The sequence below is a fragment of the Lonchura striata genome, chromosome 3 (genome assembly GCF_050655825.1).
Source record: "Lonchura striata isolate lonStrDom1 chromosome 3, ASM5065582v1, whole genome shotgun sequence".
NCBI lineage: Eukaryota > Metazoa > Chordata > Aves > Passeriformes > Estrildidae > Lonchura > Lonchura striata.
In genome coordinates this window covers 67,875,456-67,894,042 of record NC_140705.1, presented here as the reverse complement: position 1 = coordinate 67,894,042, position 18,587 = coordinate 67,875,456, and the positions used below count along the sequence as shown (strand labels likewise).

The window sequence follows — 18,587 nt, the reverse complement described above, 5'->3', positions numbered from 1 at the left end:
TGTATCTCACAAGTGGATTCTTGAAATTAATTCACTCAGCTTTCCCTAAAATCAAGAGAACAGTGCAGTATTGATTTCATGCTAATAATTTCTCTGACTTGCACAAGGAGATAGTTAATTTATTTGCAGAGGGAGACATGTCCTTAAAGCTGTTCTGAGTACAGACAATGTGGATAAAATATTATGTTTGTGGCAAGAAAAATGTCTATAAATATTTTGGTGAAAGTATGTGACAAGGAAGGTATTTCTTACGTTGTTTCAAATAATTGTAAACTGTTAGTCTTCCATATAAATCTCTTGAATTAGACCATTTATATGCATGAACTTGTTAAAATACAGTGTACAGTATCAGTAAATTTGAAGACACAGGACAAAATTTTCTCTAGAGTGTACTGTCATCTAGTATAAATTGCTATCAAGGTGGGGTGGTCTTTTTTTTTATTGGCATAACTATGCTTTAGTAAAAACTGCATTTTCTCCCTCTTAATATGGGGTTGATACCTATTGAAATCAAAGTGTGGTATGCTGCTTTATGCTTGGGGCTTTGTGTCATGTTTAGCAGTAGTTTCCTGGAGTAAAATGAGCTTTTCTCAGCTGGGCAATGGCATTGCTACTGGGATTGATTGCAACACTGATCTTTGCACACAGAGGTAACTCACCAAAATTAGACAAACTAGTTTGGTGTCTGTACCTTTAGCCCCATATTAAAGCAGACCCTTAGGGTCTCAGTCTCAGCTGTAGCTTGCTTACTTGTCTCTTGGGGAGTGGGAAAACGGGACACCTTTTGGTTTTCTTGTTCTTGTAGAAGTTTTTCCACTTGTGGAGTATTTTATCAAGAGATTGTAGCCATGGATGCTATTGACTCTCTCTCTGCACACAAAAGCCTTTTTTGCCAGGCTCTGAGCCTCTGCCTCAGGCAGTACCCTCTTCCTTGTGCCCCCATAGGGCTCCTCACACAGCAGTCCAAAATGTGCAAGCATAAATTACAGTTTCAGATGAAAATGTTTGCATCTGCATTAAAAAGAGCATCTATTTGGCTCAAATCAGAAAGGTTTTTCCTAACTCAGAGAGGATTGTGGTTAGGTTAAGGACATGTGACAGTCAGCAATACAGCAAAGGTACAACCAGAGTTGCTGGATCTGCACTTGGAAAAATGGTGAGTCCAAAATGTTTTCTTATCCTCTTAGAAAGAGGAAAAATATAATGACTTTTATGTTGCCTGATGGTATACTAATTTTCACAACCTGCTGACTGTTTTCCTTTTGGATTTTTTGGTCTCACTATTATGTCTACCACCATATTGAAGATGATATGTTTGCAGGTGGGGTATGGCCATCTGTACTGGAGTGTTCTTAACTCCCAGTGCAATGCAGAATAAATAATTGACAGAACTAACTTTATGATATACACCAAGAAACACAGATGCTCTGGTTGATTTCTGAGCAATTACTAAAAGATCCTACCAGGCTTTCCAAATGTACTTAAGCCTCAGATTGCAAGCCAAACTCAGCTTTTGAAGAAATGTGTTTGTACGCTTTCCAAGTCAAACAACCCACCCCAACTTGCATGGCTGATAGCAGATGTTGTACCTTTCTAACACGTGCTCCATTCTTTCAGAAGAAATAGAATTTGTGAAATTCTGCTATGTGAGGTCAGGCATTAGGAAATCCAATGGGGATGGAAGTGAAAGGAATTATACATCTTTAATTATGGAGCCTGCTGTCTGTGGTGTCTGGCCTGCTATGAGGCACCACCAGGGCAGCATACTCCTTTGAGAGAAAAAATTCTTCTCTTTAAGCTGTATCAGAAATCAGGTGAAGATGGATGCTGCTTCCATCTGCTTCGAATATTTCAGATTGGACAGGCATAATTTCAAATGACAGTGCATATTCTAGCTGTCAAAAGAATATTTAAAAATATGAATTATGCCACATAACCAGGATTACATAAACTAACATGAATGATACATGTCTTTAAATCAGCTGTCACTAACCACAGACATGTACTTCTTCATTAGATGACTTGTTCTATGAAACAAAGACAAATGCTCCATTTCATGAACTACAACATCACTGGTGTACAATTTCTCTTTCTAATGCCTTTGGTGAAAACTCCTATTCAAGTTTTTCCTCATTATATTCTGATTTTTCTAGCCCAGCTAAGTCAGATTTGGCTTTCTAGGGTATGAAGTAAGCTATTCACATGCTGGTTTTATGCCCTAAAATTTAATTTTATGAGCTTTCACAGATTTATTTTTGTGGTGCTACTGTGTTGGTGTCAGAAATACATAGGTATTAAATTGAGGCTTCACAAGCTCTCGAGGAAGGCATGCTAGATGGATTTCAAATAATTCTGTTTCCTCCTTTATCCTCTTTATTAGTTTTTTAAATATCCTTAATTTTGGCTTCAATTCAGGGAAGCACTCAAGCAAGCACTTAACTTTGAGAATGTGCTTAAATTCAGGTTTTTTTTTTTTTTTTTTTTTTTTTTTTTTTAATTAAGTGGAAATACAGGCTAACACTAAGTGCTTTGCAAAGCAAGAAATATTGCCATTTTTCCACAGGGTGTCCCCCATATTTAACTCATGTGCTTGTCACTTACTATAAATTAAGATTTCTGTACTTCTACAAGAAATACAGAAAATAAGCCTATAAGGGAATTGGATTAATTCAAATCTGTTTTCCCATCTTTACTCATATCTTTTAACTGGCTCTTATTCCTGTAAAGGGAATACTTTTATTTAAAATAGAGTCCAATGGAGCTTGAATATGTTTTATCTACCTTTAAAAATGGCATTACTATGCAGTTCTAATACTGACACTTTCACAGGGGATACTATCTTCCTGAGGGTAATTGATCATCACTGAATATCACAAGATTGGACAATTTCTGTATTATTCAAATTTGTTCCCATAAAATTTGCATGAGAAAGTTTGATGTAGGTTGCATATTTTCTTCATCACAACTAACAGGTAAGATGAGGGAAAAAAGCCTCAAAACCAGATGTGGTATATTTCATAGACTGAATTCTTACTGTCTCTGGAACCCTACCTTACACATGGTTGTAAGCCTTCAGTTAGGGGAATTTTCTATCCAAAGGATGTTCAAAGGGTTCATAATTGAGACATTTTGCTGTATAGTAAATAAGATTCTTTTTTCCCTTTATTAATGGCCTTACTACCAAAAAAAGGGAAAGACAGCAGTCATTCAATACTTTTCACTCAATAAGGTATAGTGGTAAAGAGAGTATTTATATTTTCTGTATTTAAAAGGATCTAAAATTCTGAATAATATTTTTTATTTCTTTAATCAGTTGTGATAGGACTTATTTGGAAGGCTGGAAAGGCTAGAAATTATTTTTTAGAAATTATCTTGCTGCTATATTTGATATCTTAAGTCTTAACCTCTCTGTTCTTAAAATGCTAAAGTCATGTAGATGATTAACAGAATTGTTGTTTCATGAAATAGTATTTGGTAGTGATTCTAGAGGTAAGATGCAAATATTGAGAAGAAACCGTACTGACAAAATAAAATTACCACATTGAAATATGTGTCACGTATATAGTAAGCACCAACATTAGCACCTCAAAAATGAGTTTTTTAGAACAAAGCAAGCAGTATGATTTTACAAGTATTTAGTGGATGAAGGGCTGCACATGCATGGATGATTTTCATGTAAGGACTGGTTAGTTCATTACATGACCTTTAGAGATTTTCTTTAGTGGGGCATCAGAAATGGGAGTTTGGGGCATGGTATCACTTATAGTTCTTGAAGATGATGGAAAAGCATATGCAAAGACTGATAAATGGACTGGACAGCACATTTTTGTAGATGATGAAAAAGCAGAAAAAATCCTTTCCCACAACTACTAGAATAAATAATGATTATTTTAAAATATTTTAAAAATACAGAATATTACAGACTTTTTTTAAAAAAATAGAAATGCAATTTACAGATGCACAGCACAATTCCTGACTTGATTTCAAATAGACAGTCTCTTTCATTTCTTTTTTTTTTTGTTTTGTTTTAATTCATTTGCTACAATTTTATGTATATGTAGTTCCTCATTTGATTGAGTCATTATCAGAAGATTTTTAATAACAGTTAAGAACATCTTGTGAATCTGCACAGAAGCTTTTTTTCTGTGCAGTTTTGAGTGGGTGACAGAGCTAAGTTTGTTGTATTCTTACAGATGATTATTGAAAGCAATTCTGCAGTTTGATTGCATGTCCCTGTAGGCAGGAATATGCTCACTGCTCTCCTTCTGTATAGTCAAAGCATCTCTGGATACACAGAAATGAACAAAGACATTTTTATCCAGACTCATTCTGCCCTTATTCAGACCCCAATTAACCTGCATGTAGCCACAGGAGAGGGATAATTGTTTCTACATGGCAATTCCTGCTAGATAGCCTGCTCTGGGGGCTATCTTCAGATGGGTTGCTGTTTCTCTCTCCTAGCTGAAGATGCTCCTGATGATTTCAGCAGATGTTGGACTAGATGACCTTTAAAGGTCCTTTCCAACTCAAACTGGTCTATGCTTCTGTAATTAGCAAAGGTGAACATCCAGTTTTCAAGCATCTATATTTTGGAAGAAAAATTCTACTGTTTAGGTATATCTACTCACAGAAAAGAGTGAGAAAATGTGAATAAGTAATTACGTCCCTGTTTTGGGGGATAACTTGCATTTTGAGTAATTTATGTAATTAATGAGACACACAATCCCCAATGAATGATTTACTTTATCACACCACTGCGGGCTGTCTTTAAAAGTCCTGCCTTCTCTTCCACTGGCCCCAGATTAGAGGATGCAGTGGTACAGTACATGGGATTTGCTTTTTTTATTTTTAGGCCCTGGATAGTTTGTGTGAAGATCACTCTAGTGTAAACATTTTCAAGTAATCAATTGTGTGTAGATCTCTTACCCTCCAGGCAGAACTTGTGAAGATAATAGGATGTATGTATACATAGTGTAAATATCTTTCCATTTCAAACTCGGATGATAACTTTAAAAGGACTATCCTTGTTCCATCCAAATACTCATGGATATAGAACTGAAGTGCTGTGTAAGGAAAAGCAATGTCAGACTCAAAAATAGATGTTGAGGTAAAAAAGTTATAGCTGAATAGGAGAACAGGCAGAAATCAATTAATAGAACAATGCCTCAAGACAGCTTTATCCACTTTATCACTTGATAAAGGATAGTATTATTCCCTATAAATATTGTCTCAGACACCCTCTAACCATCATGGAGGCAAAGGAATTGGTACTAATGAACCTCAGAAACTGCTGTGAGAAATATTCCTTCAAGCCTTAAAGGATGCATGGTGCTTGACTGAAATTTTTCATGTTTACTTCAGCCATGTTGTATCATGAACAAATGCAATAGAACAGCATCTGACAGCAAATACAGTGTTTGACTACTATTTCAGAAGGTTATTTGGAGATATACTGGCATTCATATATACCTGAAGGCAGCTCCTGAAACGTATTTGTTTTTATTTTCCAGAATGCAGAACGATGGATGATCTGGTCCAAGCAGCCAGAAGGAGGAAGTTAGACCTTAAAGACAGAAAGCAGTGTGAAAGCAAATTGCATTACATGTCTTTCTTCCAAATAAACTTGATGTCCCACTGGCATGGAAAGGTATGGCTGCTCAGCGCTACAGAAAATGATTATGTGCTTTCTGAAATGTGTTCTCTGGTATATCATATTCCAGAGAACCCAGTGGTGACTTTAACTCTCAGAAACTGGAGAAAGAAATTTGGTCTCCTGGTAATTACAGCTGTTATGCTTTTCTTTCTGAATTAAGAGTTTTCTCTAATCTCTAGTTTTTAAAATTATTACTATCATATGAAAAAACATTATAGATTTCAGGATTAATGCTTTAGGTTCTGCAAAATAAGACAAGTGTGGCTGAATAGGTCCTGTGGGGGTGCTTAGAAACACAAAGTACTTGTTCAAAAGAATGAATCATTGGGGCCACAGTCAGCAGTGACAACACTGCCAGAGAGAGTGACTCCTGCTTCACTTGAGGTGGCAGAGAAAAATAAGAGGAACGAGAGAAGCATCTCTGCCTGCCTAATCAGTTCATCTACAAATCTGCTGTCCCCTGCAGGACACGAGAAGAAAGCAAATTGCAGCCAGTCAAAAATCTCTCACAGAAGAAGAGATAAAAAAGCAAGTGAAGTGTGGTGTAGGTTTCAGGTGTTTTTTTTTTTCTTTTTATTTTATGAGGCTCTTCATCATTCCATTGTCAATGTGCAAAGTGTTTCTACTTTGAAAGTTATCATTATCTAAGGTTTCAGAAAAGTCATAATGAAGCCATTATTAAGCAGAAATGTTTTAGAAGACTCTTAGAAGAGGAAAATAATAGGATCATGGCTGTGTGGAATTTTAGGTGACAATCTAGCTTGTCCTGTCGGCAGGACAGGAATCTGTCTTCCCCAGAGGCAGTGCTTAAAGCTGGAAGAAGGAAAAGGGAAAGTTTTCTTGGTCAAATTGCCTAACGCTAGGAAATTGAAATAGTGGTTGTGGAAAGAAGGAATTGCTTAGCATCCACTGCTACAAAATATTTAAAATGTGCTCACATGTCTATAAAGCTGTAGAAAATTGTTAATTTTTATTGTACAGCAATCACTTCCCCACAGGAGTGTAGGGGACCAGAGAAATGATTGGTGGCTCAAAATAACTAAAAGTATGCAGATGAAGAGGGGCAGGGCAAGTTCAGTGAAGGTGAGGCAGTGCAGTGCTCCACACTCCATCCACTGGGGCCTCTGGCCCAGCTCCAAGGTGGCTGCAAAGCCACTGGTACACCAAAAGCCCCTCCTGTGGGGCAGGACCAGAGCAGATAAAAGGCCATGAAGCAGGTTTGCACCCTTGATATGTCCTACTGCCTCAGACATTATAGGAGCTGGATTGTGTTTGGATCCAAGATACTCTTTCTTGCTTGCTTGCTTTCTTGCTTGCTTTTTTTCTTGCTTTCCAGAACTTCCCTTCCCAGAACTTCTCTTCCCAGAGCTTTCATCCCCTTCCGGAACTTATCTTCCTAGGACTTCTCTTTTCTCTCTCTCTCTCTCTCTCTCTCTTTCTTCTCCTAATGTTCTTTTCTCAAAATCTGTGTAACCTAAAGTTGGATGACTTAGAGTTTGCCAAGTCAGTGCCTTGTGGAGTGCCTTACTTTAACTGGACGTTGATTTAAAATTTGTAAGACCATTGCTCTCTGAAGTTTGCAAGAAGTTTGCAATTCAACCTCCTGAGAAGTTTGTTGTCTTCTCCTGCACTCTACCCCGTGGTGTCAAAGCACTTAACCCTTTTAAAACACTCTGGATGTTAGGGTGTAACAAGGCAGGAGAAAAGCATTTTGAGAACATTTAGAGCCTTGTACACCCCTTATTCTTTCTGTTGGCCAATTAACCTCCTTTAGGTCCTGCCAGAATAGAAATTGTGTCTGGGAGAGTCTCCACCATAGCAAAGGAAGTGATACAAAACTTTAATCAGGTATAACTCCTTTCTATTAAGTCAGTGTTTGATCATCTAAATGATCTTTTGCTCATCTGTTCTGCACTTCTGTGGCATACATTCATTTGCAGAAAATGGTTAGGAGCATGTTTAATTTACTAGTCATGGCTAGCAAGACCATAGAGAAACTGTGGTAAGTGGGGACATGAAGCCCATCTGCTGACTGTACAGTAACCCATGTCGTTAGGGATCTGTACTTTTACTTACTTTGAAAAACCTGCTGGAACATGAGGAAAAAACAGCACACACACCTGCAATGTTAAATAGCTCTTCTGACGAGTTTGAATAGGCTGCTTTAAATTGTAAATGAAGCGAATATCAGAACTGTTATATTTCAATTTTAAGATAACATGGAACACAACATTTGCCATAGTGTTATTTTCTCTGTGGGGTTTTTCGTGCTGAAAGTTTTCAGACAAATTCAGACTCACATGAAAGTCAAACCTATAACTAAATTATGGAGATATTATATGCAAATTAAAACCAGACTTCCTAATATAAACTGTTGCCTATATTTAACAAGACACAGTTCTCCGATGAAAATCTGTCTTAATCATTGATGTCTTTCAGGTCTACTTTTAGAAATAAGCTACTCAGGCCTTTGTATTTTCTATTCCAATGCTCACCTATTCAAATAACTAATTTATAATACAATCATTTGGGTTCCAGCAGGGTAGCATAGGGCTTTCTCAGGTTTTATTATATATATATATATATATAATATATAATATATATATATAAACAAGAATATTAAGATTTTACTTTAAAATCTTAGGAGTTATTTTTCTACTAACATCAAGACTCTTTGATGTATTGTAATTTTACTCATAATAACCTAAATTATTATTATTTTGTGGTCTGAAATAGATGTATCTGAGACTACTTGAATTAATTAGTGTAGGAGCACAAAATATGGCCAATATATGCTGTGCAAGTTTACCAGACAGTAATTAATTCATTATGTTTTAGGGTAAAGTGAAAATTTGCAATGTTTAAGATGAATAATGAAAACTTACCAATGGCATGATTCATTACCATTTTCTGTGGCTCCTTTTAGAAAGAAATCAGTGCTGCCAGCAAATCTGAATGGAGTAGCTGATCTGAAAATTCAAAAGGCTTAAGGAGTTTAAGGATTACTGCAAAGTTCCTATGAATATTTAACCAACCAACCTGTCTGACTGATAGATGCCACTGACACTTTTAGAAATTCATTTATTCAAAAAAATGCTGTGTTTTTGTTAGAAGCTGATCTAATAGACATGTCCTTCTTTCAAGCTGGAACTTTGATCCATAGTTTTTAACTAAATAGGAACACTTTGCTGGTTGGAAGGCACCATGTTGTTTACTGGATTTCTCAGCATGAAACTGCAACCAAAAGACATGTCATATTCTTGCAAATAGTTACAACAATTTTCAATATGGTTTTCTTTGCTAGACAATGACTTCACTGAATTTGTGGATCGTTATGGTTGCTTTAGATCATAGTATATGAAATATATTGCAGTAAGCTGTCTTTGCAAACATTCCTCTGAACAGTTTCACTCTTCAGCTGTTATGTGGTAAGATGAATGAGCCTGAATAATTTTTTACCAGTCAGAAGTAGAAGAAAAAAATAGGAGATGTCTAAAAGACAAAGTGGGAAAAGCAAGTAAAATTCTCTAGGGCTGATATTGTTTCCATCTATGACTCTGCTGAATCTTTGTTTTTTTTTAATCACAGAAGCAGGTGTACCTCTTAACTTTTGTAAAAGTTTTGATGTTTTGTCTTCCCCAATGCCCTCAAGAGTGAACTGAGGAGGTAGGGCCAAAGTGGAAAGATGATTGACTAGGTGCAGATCTTATGAAGTAACTGCACCAGGGACATAAGAAAGTGGGACAGAGAAGTTCTGTTATTTATTTAATCATACACTCCTTTTTCTTTTCTTCCCCTACATTTTTAATCAAATTCACTCAAGAAAAGTTAGGCTTTCTGCTTGGTATTTGGAGAGTCTCTAAAAAAGAAGAAAATAAGTACTTTCTCACTGTCTTGTATGTTTTATGTATGTTTTATGTTTTAAAGTATGCTATATTTGAAACAAATTCAGTTTAATGTCTGCTATTTTTAAAGATAAGTTTTCTCATTGTGACTTGCAGTAAAAGATTTAAATCTAGATCAGACCTGACCTGGAACATACCGTTGTCTCCTGAAGGCATAAATTTGATTCCGTGTTTCAAACTCAGCTGCAACAGTTCTATATTGACATTATCCCTGAAGAGGGTAGATATTGAGACATTTATTAATAAGTAACCCAAGAAGTAAAGGAAGACATTATAGGCAAAAATCAAACCCTAATGAGCTTACGACAGTTTAGTTTGCTGTCACTGTATGGCATAGTAGTCAGGTGGACAAAACCCAAACATTTAAAATATAATAAAGCTGTATTAATATCACCCATGTGTGCTATTCTAAATAATTTTATAATATATTTATGCTTGTGACAAATGTCTGGGACCATGCTAGATTCTTTATTGATAAAATCAATCCAAAGAATAAAAGAATGATAAAAGCAAATTTAGAACTTATTGAAAAAATTTTGATGTTAAAGATTTTGTGGGTATCTACTTATACTGCTTGAAAAAGTGAAAATGCATAAATAGTTCTACCAGAACAGAGTTGTGTAAAGAATGCTCTTGTCTGATGGAGAGAGTTTATGCAGAACAGGCAAGGATAGAAAAAAGACTTTCAGACATTTAATTAACTGCTACTCTTATAAATGTGTACTTGTGCAGTAAAACACTCTTTATGTAGCTAGAAGGTACTTTAAATTCATGTTCTCATCAGCTGGAAGGAAGCAAAAATTAGCCCCAAGTATTACAATGCTTTGTCAAGAACAAAGTAATTAATGCTTTGCATGAAAAAACTTGCTTTTCAGTCAATGAAATATTTGGTATCAATTTAAGGGAATAATAGAAATATCTCTCACAGACAAATAACATTTCTGATGGGGCATATCTGATGCTTAAAAGTATTCCTTGACTTACCATGACAGGCAGCCTGAAGGTCAGAAATTCTTAATTCTTGCTCTGTCAGCAAAATTTTCAAGTCTCTTTTTGGCAGTAGCCTTGTAAGAGGCTAATTCTTTGCAGATGATGATTTTTTTCTGTAGGAGAAACATGTGAGGGTTCAGAAAGCTTGGAAATACATCAGCTGTGGAGGAAAAATCTCACCTGTTTTCCTCAACTTAAAAATGCAAAGAAAATAAGCTGATTATTCAGTTGCTTAAATTAAACAGACTCAAGCCCAGGAAAAGTGGAACAAAACCAGGCAAGAATATTCAAAGAAGTATTGGTATTTCTTAATGTCTCTTAGATTTTTACTGTGAATTTTCTCTTTGTTAGAAATTTGTTTATGCCAAATAAGGCAATTTTTCTTCATTTGACAGCAAGTTTCTGTAAAGTTTTATGGTTTCAATCCATGTGGATACTTTTTTATGTCCTTGCCCTCTTAAAATGATTATGGAAAGCAATCCATCTCTTTTATTTTTTTTTGAAATTCAAAGATAATATCTCTATTTCACAAGGATTATACAAAAAGAAGAAAATGCACTAGCTTACTTTATTTTTCTGTTTCTCATTCAAAACTGTTTTGTCAGCAGTCAGAGCTTAAGGTTCTTCAGAACTATAGATGCTATTTAATTTTCCTGTCTTGGACTCCTTTCAGTTTGCTATCTGTAAAGCAGTGTGATAGGACAGGTGAGAGAAATAGGTGGGAGCAAAATGGGTGGCTAAAAAATTTGTAAGGGAGAGGTGAGATGAGTCAATGTTTCACTGGCTGCACCGCTTTTTGTGCTTCCTATCAAATTTTAGAAAGAGACTGGCAAGGCTTAGAAGCTACAGCAGGAAAATATTCTTATCCCACTTTTAAGTTATTCCTCCTCTTACACATTTCTCAAGTGTGAAACCTCCTTCACTCCACCTTTCATTATTCCTCATTTTCATTAAGTAGAGGAAATGCTCCAACTCTTCATAAATCAGTTACTCAGATTTGTGTGCCTCAGTAACTGTCAGAGTTGGGAACAATTCTGGGAACTTGTTGGACTGGATCAGCTCCTAGGATGTACTAACCTCTGCTGGTTTGGAGAGCCAGCTAGCATATCCTTTTTTGAATGCATTCTACAGTCAGAACTCTGACATTTTAAGGATGAAGTAAACTCTTGTTCAAGATCTGTGTACAAAGATGGAAGTTTAAATTCTGCAACTGAAATCTCATGGCACTACTGTACTGAGATCTGAAGCTGCAGACAAGAACACTACTGAGAGTTTCTGCCAAATATGGAAATAAGTTATTACATATAATGACAGCATTTAGATATATTGCTGGGACTACATCAGGGCATGGCATCTTAAGCTGAGTTACTGATGCGAATATAAAAGGAAAGAAGAAAGTTTCATAACTCTTTCATATACCCTTCAACATTGGTATTAATGCATTTCCTTTGGGAGTTTGTTTCATTCTTGTCCAGCCTAATGCATGATTGTATAATATGTATCAAAATTTTAATGTCAGTCTTTCACCTCATGTCTAACTGTCTGTATGAGGGATCATAAAGCTGTTTTTGCATTAACTTATGGGCTTTTTCATTAATTTATTTGATGTTTTAAATGCTAAGTCATCCAGAAGGTTTGACTGTTAATGTCAATGGAAAGAAGAATGACATGATGCACGTAATTCCTCAGAATTCAGTTACTGAGGTATTTTTTGTATATTTAGATGTAAATTCCTATCCTTATATTCATTAGTCTTAATTTCATTTGAAAAGAGGTGTTTCCAAAGGAAAGATTAAAAGCTGATTTCAAAATTCAGCCTCTAGAAAATTCATCTTGACATAAAATATGTACCTCTTTGCTCAGATTAACCAAGAAGTTGCAGTATTCTTGTCTGAACAAAATCTCAGCTAACAATATTACTTTTATTTCTTTAAGTAAAACATCAATGCTTGTTATGTAAAAAAACCAAATTATTTATATGTTGCTTCCTAAATTTAAAAAAAGCACAAAAATGCTATTCATATGTGTGAATTAATTACTCTACTTGCCATTAAAAAAATAAAATTCTTTAGGATTAGTTTTTTCTTAATACTTATCATTTAGGTTAAATTCTGCAGAGTCCCATCCATAATTCAAAATTTTTGTCATCTACTAAGAAAATCCCTTAATAGTCGTGCCCCACAGAAATAGCATGATAATATTCAACAGTTTCTAGGCAAAGATGACAGGAGCATTCTCAGGATGCTTTGTGGGAAATAAAACAGTTGTAATATGTCAAAACTTTTATACTTTGGTAATAGAGAAGCTTCACAAATAATTGTTACAAAGAGAATATTTGATACCTGAAAGAAGTCAAAACTCACACGCCATGTCTCACGTCTCCCAACAAGAAATGCAGTCATAGCATGTCAAATTGACTGCTGGATTATTTGATTCCTCAGTATCTTTTAACAATAATTGTGTATTTTAGGTTTCTCTCTTTTAGCAGATAATTGTATAAGAAACTCCTTTCTACAATTTAAAGTCATCACACATTAGATTATTTGCAAGTAAAATGGCTGCCAAGCATTTGTTATGCAAATAGAGTTGATCAGGTTTCTCGTAAGGTTGTCTTTTAAGCATGTTCGATTTCTCTCACTGAGAATCAAACACAGTGGGTTTTATGGATTCCTAGTAACAATTATCTCTTTAGTACAAACAGCACTAGACTGCAGGGGAAATGCAATAATAGCTTTAAGTCATTTATATCTTCTGTCATTTATCAAAAAGCCCTTGAACTTCAAAATGCTTTCCTTTGTATTGGCACTTAAATGCTTCATTTTCCTAGCTAGGAAAAAAAATTTGAAAAACTAAAACAATTCTGTCAAGTTCTTTAAGTTCCAGCAAGTGCAGCAAACAGATCTCACTGTCAGCTTTCTGTTTGCAAATTTGCAATTTGAACTGTGTGATCTCTTTGAGGAGCTCTGCAATAAGAAATTATTACCATATGATGCAATGAAAATGAACCAAAGGGGAATGCTGAGAATAAACAGCACACTTAAATTTCTCATAATGACACATGTTTGGAGAAAGCAAACGCAAATATTGTTCAAAACCAGCACCAGCTTTATGCTCCTCTTTTCAGCCATGTTGCTGGCCTCGCTCTCTACAGGAGTGGCTTCCTACTTCCAACACATCATTTATCAGTTGCCTTTGTTTACTGTTCTTGACACTTCACTTTGCCCATGCTGAGTGTTCCGTTTATTGCACTGGCTGAAATGAAGGACTAGCCAGGTTAGCAAATACCTAAACATGGCCATGCTTCATTCAGAGATATTTTTTTTCTCTGCATTTGTGATCAGTCTTCACACTCTCTTGGAAGTCCCAGCCCAAAGGCTTCCAAGGGGTCAATCCTTGCGTCTTGTAGGAGATGCAGGATCTGAAGCAAAGCCCTCCTATTTTCCTTCTACTGGTTCACTGGTCTATCTCAGGCTCTTGTATTCCTCTCTGGGAAATCTGTGTTTCTCATCAGCACTCAAGAAGAACAAGATATTTCTACCAAGCTGAACTACTGTGTCAGGAGGGCACAGAAGAACTTGCTGCATGACAAAATGCTTAACAAAAGAGTCCAGGGACTTTTTGACAGTTGTACCTCTGTGCTTCTTTCTGGGCTTGCAGATGAGCTTTTATCACATAACCTATCAGGCATAACTCCAACCATGAATTTCATTCCATAAAATGATGAATTCTTATTAGTCAAAAGAGCAAAGGACTTTGCTGTACAGGTGCATTTCCTATTGTTTTGCTACCTCGCTGAAATTAATTTCCATGCTTACTCTGCCCTCATCAAACTCTAAATGCGCAAAAATTAACCTTTCATCTGGTGCTACCCTATGCCAAGAACAAGAGGACTGTTTAAGTAGATAAATAATGAATTCCTCGGCAATGAGCACTAATGCCTGCAAACACATAAAGAAATTAGCTTTAATTAACACTGTGTACAAGTCATTGCCATTTTTAAGCTGTATAAAAGATACATCTTTAATAATTAGTTTATGTACTAATAGTCTGGTAGTATCTCTGTGGGTGTTGGGAGGGCTTGCAGGAGAGCATCCTGCTCCTGGTACATCAGCCAGGGTGCAGATTTGCCTGGATTGTCTTGGGTCAGGGAATACAGAATAGACTTAAAGTGCTGTGGATCACTAAGCAAGGTACTTGAGTACAGATTCTTTCCTCCCCTTGATGAACAATAGGCAGTGAAAAATTCAGTAAAACTGTATGTGTGGGCTCCCCTTTTGGTCTACTTGTCCTGGCACTGACTCAAGTAGCCACACTGATGCCTTGAGGGTAGCAGGGAAGAGTGTGAAAGGAAGAAACGGTGGTATTCTGACTCAAGTTCAGGAAGGCAAAAAGCTACTCTGACTTAAAATAATCCTTTTTCCCTAGTAGTTCACTTTCCTTCTCACCACCTGTAGGGGATATTTTGTATAGTAAGGCAGAAGCAGATGTGTTAGTGTGCCTTGCTCACTGCAGTTCAACCTGTTGTACTGCTGTGATTCCAGGCTTGCTTGTGGTTAAAATCACATGGCAACTGCTTACATATTTTCTTTTTTTCTGCCACTGTTGTGGCCGGGGTGCTTGGCAGGAACACGGTGTGGACAGATGGATCAGCAACCTCCTGAATTGCCCTTTCTAAATTCATAGCACCCCATGACTGTGATTACTAATGGAATACATGGCTTGAGATCACTCATAAGTTCAAAATACTCTGCACAGGAGGCATCTGATTATTTTTCCATCTCCTCCTTCTACTAACAGTCCAGATATAAATTACTAGCTTTTCTAAACTGTTTGATTTAAACCACCCTGCAAAAAGGAAGTCTAGCTGGCCTGTTTCTCATGGACACATGACCTAAATTTTCTGTCATTTTATCTTGAGGATTGTCAAATTCAAGAACTTCCTTCAGTACACAATTTGATGGGGCCAACACAGAGGTCTGTTTTTGCAATGAGAAGTTTAAGATAAGAGATAAAAATCCAAGATAATGTGTCAGAGATAGAATTAGAGGGGGACTCTGAAGTCTTTGTTTTGTTGTTGCTTGTGGTTTGTTCTTTGTTCTTGGTTTTTGAGTTTTGGGTTTTTTTTTTTTTTTTTGTAGTTGGAATTTAAAATACTAAATTATAGAAAGAAGAGATGAAAAAACAGACAATGTCAATGAAAATTATGACAAGACAGAGGAGGATTTCTAAAGGCTGTGCCAAAGAAACAGTTGGAAAGAGAAGAATGGAATGAAAATCAGAAGATGGTGTCATGGGCACCAACAGAGAATATTATTTTGAGAAAGAGTGTTTCTGGTAGTACTAAGACAGCTGACAGTCCAGATGGATGAAGCTGATCAGGTTCTGTGGTTTGGTGAAGAGAAATCCATGTAGATTTGAAAAAAAAAAAAAAGGCTTTTGATGATTATGAACTGTAATTGGAAAGCATTCAATGAAACTGGAAAATAAAGCCTCCAGGAAAAGAGCAAATTTACAGGTATAAGAAAGAAGATGGAATGACAGGTATAGATAAACTGGATCTATGCTAATATGGATTACTAAAAAGGGTGAAAAATAGCCTGTGATGAGGTAAAGACCAGAAGGTATTCCATGCAGGGATGCAGGAATGGGTTAACCTGTGGTAAGGCAAGATGTTCTTGTCATAAAATCTATGACCACTGTGAAACAGTCCTTGGAGCAAGACACTCAAACTGAAATATTGGCACATAAATTAATAAGGGAAATAGGTATCAGATTTCTAAATATGTGTCCATTGGCTTCCTTGTTTCTCTCACAGCCTGTTTTTCTGAGAGAGATTATCACAGTGTAGTTATCTCCTCTTTTACATTTGGAGCCTGGTGTGCCTCTTAATACATCCATACATAGAGAAGTTAGAGAAAGAGAAAAGAGGGTGCTAGGGAGATCAGGGGAGCATCTGGGTCTCTGAGACAAATGGGGAGGTGAGAAAAGAAAACTTAGGTAATTTCTATGTCTGTGAAAAGAGAAAAAACAAAAACAAAAACAAAAACAAAAAAAAAAAAAAAAACCAAAAAAAAAGAAAGGAAAGTGGAATAAAGTTAAGGAAGCCAAACTGAGGATACATAAAAATCCCCAGATAATATTGGAGATATGCTTTATAAAGGCAGCAGTGAGGACAGGGAAGGCCCGTGCAAGGCAGCAGAGGTGCAGGAACTGCTGCATGCTGCCCTGCCAAGCTGGTAGACCTGGTAGACCACGACTGAGAGTGATGGGATGTGTCCTGGAGGCAGATTAATGCAAGATTTCAAACTCTGATACTCTATAAAGTATTAGGATTTTATGTAGATACTTATATGCATACACTATTATTATTATTATTATTATTATTATTATTATTATTATTATTATTATTACTACTACTACTACTACTACTAATAGTAATAGTAATAGACACCGCATTGAGAAACTATACATTTCAGTGAATTTCAGTTACAACTTTAGAAAATTAAAGGTAAAACAAAGTTATGTAGAAAATGTAGAAAAAAAATGGCAATACACCTTCCTTGACCTTCTGACGACACGTCACAGGTGGTGTATAAAAGACAATATCATCTGCAGAGGGTAAACTCAGACTTCTGTGTCTGCAGGATCAAGACAGAACATGCACATGAATTTAAGGGGAAATACTTTTCACTGTATTATTAGAATAGTTGATGAGACTGCACCTCAAATCCCATGTCCAGTTTTTGGCCCCTCACTACAGGAAGGACACTGAGGTGCTGGAGCGAGTCCAGAGAAGGGCAGCAGAGCTGGGGAAGGATCTGGAGCGCAAGTCTGATGAGGAGTGACTGAGGAATCTGGGGTTGTTTAGCCTGAAGAAAAAGAGTTTCAGGGTTGACCTTATGGCTCCCTACAACTCCCTGAAAGGAGACTGTAGCCAGGTGGGTGTCAGTCCCTTTTCTCAGGTAACAAGTGACAGGACAAGAGAAAGTGGCCTCAAGTTGTACAGGTAGGTACAACTTGAATAGTAGGATTTTTTTTTTTTTTTTTTCACAGAAAAGGTTGTAAAGCATTGGAGCAGACTGTTTAAGGAAGTGATGGAGTCACTGTCCCTGGAAGTATTTAAAACACATGTGGCTGTGGCACTTGAGGACATGGTTTGATGGTAAACATGGTAGTTGTGTTGTTGGTTGGACTTGATGGTCCCTTTCAAACCCTAAAGTTTCTATGTCATTTAAGGTACAGGAAACTATAGTTCACAAATATCAGCTGAAACTCATGATACCCTAGAATCCCAGAATAATAGAAGCATATAATGTTTAGGGTTGGAAGGATCTTAAAGATCATCTAGTTCCAACTCCTCTGCTCTGGAAAGGGTGCCAGTCACTAGTTGAAGTTGCTCAGGTCCCCATCCAGGTCATCCAGGTCTTGAACACTTTCATGGGTACAGCACCTACAGCTTCTCTGGGCAACCTGTTCCAGTGGATCATCACCCTCTGAGTAAAGAATTTCTTCCTGACATCTAAATTGAACCTGTCCCTTTCAATTTAAAACTATTGCCTCTTTTCCTGTAACTATTTGCCTGTATAAAAGTCCTTTTCCCTCCTTTTTATGAGCTCCCTTAAGGTACTGGAAGGCCACAATGAGGTCTCCCCAAAGAATTATCTTTCTGCACACTGAACAGAAGTTGTCAAACCATATCTGAATATATATGTAATAAATCAAGGTCCAGGGAGGGCAGAACATATGGGTGTAGACAGTTTCAAGTACTAGATGATACAAGTATGGTTATTGTGATGTAAATAGTTACTCTTTTGCAGGCACATTCTTCCTATGATCCTGGATGTTTCCAAATGCATGGATAATGTAATATTTGTTTGCTTAATACATTACATCAAAAAAGCTTCTGAAGCAAAGAATTCTGTATTCTTCAGTGTTTTCCTGCTATTCTGTTACTTTCAGTAACATCTCTCATTTTTTCTTTTTTTATTATCATCTCTATAATTAATTCAGTCCACATTGTGAAATTATTCCAGAGTACT

General features: G+C 36.4%; 1 long non-coding RNA gene across 1 annotated transcript in view; it reads left to right on the top strand.

The window, feature by feature from the left end:
- LOC110468856 (uncharacterized) overlaps positions 1–18,587 on the top strand; it is a 72,579-nt gene that overhangs the window by 8,439 nt on the left and 45,553 nt on the right. Inside the window, exon 2 of the long non-coding RNA XR_002465159.3 lies at positions 5,511–5,647. This is a non-coding gene — a long non-coding RNA (uncharacterized LOC110468856). The remainder of the gene's footprint in view (positions 1–5,510; positions 5,648–18,587) is intronic.